We start from the raw sequence: 4166 nt of genomic DNA on the forward strand, positions 1-4166 counted from the left end.
TAAGAGTCTCTCTTTATTTATCTGGTAGATTAAACATCCTGTGATGGATGCATACTCTTAAATGTTCTATTTCTCAATTCTTACTTATTCCCAGTGAAAGAAGCTGTTTTTCTGCAGCAAGCAGTAGGGTTTCTGAAATTGTAGGCTTTGCTGAATGGCTTTTTATCTCTGGAACTGCTCTGGTACATGGCAAAATATGTTAGCCCTTTGGAACAGCTGCCTGAAGGATTGAATCACAAACTGTGGTGAGCTTTCCAAAGCTTTTAATCCCTCCAATTTAAAAAAAATTGAGTCCCAGGATAGCTTTATGTCAGGGATCCTCTTTTTTGTTTGTTTCATTTGGGTTTTTTAATTAAAAAAAAAAAAAAAGAAAAGAAAAGAAAAAGAAAAACATTACTCTTGAAAGCCAAAGGAACTAGGAATATATTATGAACTCTAGCTGTGATGACATGTAGCACAGCATGATCGGCTTCAGCTCTTGATTATCCTAGATTAAAAACAGAGATATTTCACAATTCACGGAGGTCTGGCCATCATTGATTATTTTCATCAGTCTTGCTAGTATCGAGTCTAATTACCACATAAATGAATATTTCTCTGTCCTTCACCTTCAAAAAAGTGAATTTTTGAGTTGCTGCACAAAGACTGTGACCAACCATAGGAAATGTTGAAAGGGTATTGTTGAAATGGCTCGTTAAGGAGAACAAGGCCACAGCAGAGAACAGACAATAACACAAGACTGAAGGAGATGGGAGCAAAGGTTTGTTCTCGAGAATACACTTCAAAGGCCAAAGTAAAACTTCAGATTCACAAATTTGTCCAAACTGCACATTTCTCCTTTGCTGTCAGCAAGTATCTGTGGAAACAGCTGGCAAAGCATTTCACCTCCCTCTAGCGCTGGTTATCGTGAAGGGGGACAGCCTGCTGCTGCTGCCAGCTGAAAATTCTGGAGACAGATGAAGTCCACCTAACAGCTTCAGGTTTACTTTTTGCCTGTGTTGATGTAAATATAGAGTTTCAATTCCATATTCATTTGCTTCTTCAAAACAAAAGGCAATTACTTAAAAAGATATTTCAAACTGCAAGTTCGTACTCAACACTTGGACTATCTGAGAGTGAAATACTTTATTCAAGATTTGTTGTGCCTGTGCAGCAAACTTTGATGATGTGATAAGATACTACTTTTTATCTACTTTTCTGGGGAAAAAAATCACCAAAAAAAACCCCAACTAATCAACCCAAAACCAAGCAAACCAAAACCAACCAACCAACCAAAACCTGAAAATGCACACCAAAAAACCCCAAAGACAAAACCCCAGTGAACTCCAACCAAGCCAAGAATATGCTGTGATTTTTTTCCCTCACCTGTTGGCCTCCCTCCCTCAAACATTTTGAACCACCTAGCCACCCCAACTTCTGTTTTACCAGACAGGTGGGAGGGACACAAAGTTCCTACCAGCTGAATGATGACTGAGGAGATCAGTAGCTAAAATAAGTTACTTGATGTGTTTTTCAGCAGATAAGCAAATTTACGATGCACCTCTGCAGCACTGGCTACAATCAACTACTGTAGGTGCCGTTTCCTCTCTGCAGGTGCTAAAAGACTGAGCCAGCAGCGCTGCAGGAGAGAACTGAGAGGATACAGGCACGTACAGCATGAGGGAAGACAAGCAGGAACAGGAAGAATTTTGTGTGAAAGGACACGGGAGCTCACTTTGTCTGCTGCACATGGGTTAGCTCATTTCCATGGAGTGCCATCCCTATTGCCACACAGACAATTCTGCTCTTGGGGAAGCTATTTCTTGGTTGTGTGCTTTTCTTTCTTGTCCTGCTCACCTGCTGCAGAAGATGGAAGCTGTGCAGGATAATGGAACTTAATTCCATCCTGGAGTGACAGGTATCGAACATTACCATGGGTTAACTGGATTCTCCTGCATTCTGTGCTTTACTCCTTTGTTTGGGATGCTGCAGGAGATGTTGCCTCCTCTAACTTTATTGGAGGAGGAGAAGGGCTAAAACTAGAGGTTTCTGTGCTGGAGTTATTTCTGCTATTTGCTTTAACTACAGGTAATTAAACAGGTTGTAGAAACAGCATGATTTGCTTGTCGTTCAGGTACCTGCAGATGTTCTGCACTTCCTCTTGACATTTTACTGAACTCAAATGATGGCTTTTGCAAGCTCTGAAAGGCTGTTTGTGATTAATGCTTAACAGCTCCTGCATAGCACACCAACAGGAAGCCTCTAAGGAATAGAAGACTCTTCTTCATGTGGTCAGTTAATTATTTGCAATCAGCTTCATGTGCAGATCCATTCTCTTAATTACCTAAAAATCTTAGGTTTTTTAGTGATAGTTTTCCTTATTTTAAAACCTTCATGATTTAGTGATCTTCCAAAAGGTATATATGTGAGCTCTGCTTGTGCCCTAGGAAAAGTGTTCTACATTGCTGTAACTTCTGTGTTTCATCTCAGGATGTTCGGCTGCCTGTGCATTCCCTTCCCAGTTCAGCAGTGACTGTGGTATGCAAACCAATTAAATTCAAGGGGAAAATACAGAGAATAAGTGGAAGATGAGAGACGGTCATAAGTATCCAGATCATATTTCCCCTTTCCCTTTCTATCTCTGTAATTAAATTAAATTACTGAGGTCCATGGAGATTCATCAATCAACTTCCCATAATGTGATTTTTTTCCCCTGGCTTTTATTCCTGCATAGTACTTCTTTCTCGGTAGTTAGTGGGAAATTTTATTCTCCAGTGAGGGCTAATTGAGAACAATTAACCATTGGACAACATGCACTGACATTATCAAGCAGAAGAGGGCAGTAAATCAAAAGCAGTATGATTGCTGAAATCTGGAAGAGAGAAAGAATCCCCCATTCCCAAAATCTGGAGCTGAACAATACGGGAAGAAATTAATAATCTATGCTTTTTTCCACTGGAGAAAATTTGCTTGATTTTTTTTTTTAATTGTGGTTTGGAGAAAATCCAAATCATACAGATACTTTTCACTCCACTGTTTTAGTAGGTGACTGATTTCCAATGCAAAGTATTTGGTGCTGAGGCTCTTATAATGTGAGAGGAGCCAAACCTGGAGTAAATGCTTAAGGCTTGACAGTTCTTGCCAATGGGAACACAAGGGGCCTGGATGTGAATGACTTTGTCTCTATTTAAATTATTAATGAAGTTCAATAAAATCAAAATCACTGCAGTCTCGCCCCTTTTCACTTACTACAAGTATCAGCAGCAGAAGGAAGTTACACAAACTGTTCAGTCCTGGTTGTAAATGAAGACAGAAGGACTTTAAAGTGTCTGAAGTTGTTACTTTATGAGAAAAACCTTAATGGCTCGATTTCAACCCCCTGCCTGTTCCCTTTCAGCATGTCTCTTCTCAGAATCTTGTGTTCTGTACCAGTTCTGAGATATCATCACTCAGCCCTGTCCGTGTGAAGACATTTGCTATCTGCAGAGCTTGGCTGTTCCTAAATGAAAAGTAGTTTTCAATGCTGAAATATTATGCTATGAAAAGACAAATATGCCTTTGAGGACAATTATTTTTTACTTTTTCTTTAAATCAAACTAGTTAGTCTCTGTAAGAAATTTCTTTTTGTAAAACACCACCATTTCCAAGGGGTTTCCCTGTGTAAGAAGGGTCCTTTGTGAGCATTTTGTTTTCTGCTACATCTAAATTAAGAAAACATATATGCCATGTAGATTCCATGTATTTTTAACTGAAAATGAGGTTAAGTCCTCTTCCACATTTATTCTTACTTTTTTTTTTTCTAAAATATTGCAACTGCTGTATTTTGAAGTCTATCTAATAGGCAGCAACAAACCACTTCTTCCTTTATTTCTGTATAATTCTTTCTATCTTAAAAGTGAGACAAATTTATTCAAGACTAAATCCTGCCTGAAACAGGCTTGTTTCAGCACTGCAGCACTCCCCTGCTCTAATCACATAACTCCCATGTAATTAGTGGTGTTACAACCCCTGCTGAGGATCAGAAGCTTCTCACACTCACCTGCTTTACGAGCAAAGTAGCACTGCAGCTTTAAGGAAAGGAGGGGGTGTGCTTGGCTGGTTTTTTGAGGTTTTGTTTTGTTTTTTTTTCTTCTAACTTGCATGCCATTAAGGGAAAATTATAAAGAAGCTGGTGAATTCAGAAAGGA

Source organism: Neopelma chrysocephalum, unplaced genomic scaffold, assembly GCF_003984885.1.
Source record: "Neopelma chrysocephalum unplaced genomic scaffold, ASM398488v2 Primary Assembly neopelma1_133, whole genome shotgun sequence".
Lineage (NCBI taxonomy): Eukaryota > Metazoa > Chordata > Aves > Passeriformes > Pipridae > Neopelma > Neopelma chrysocephalum.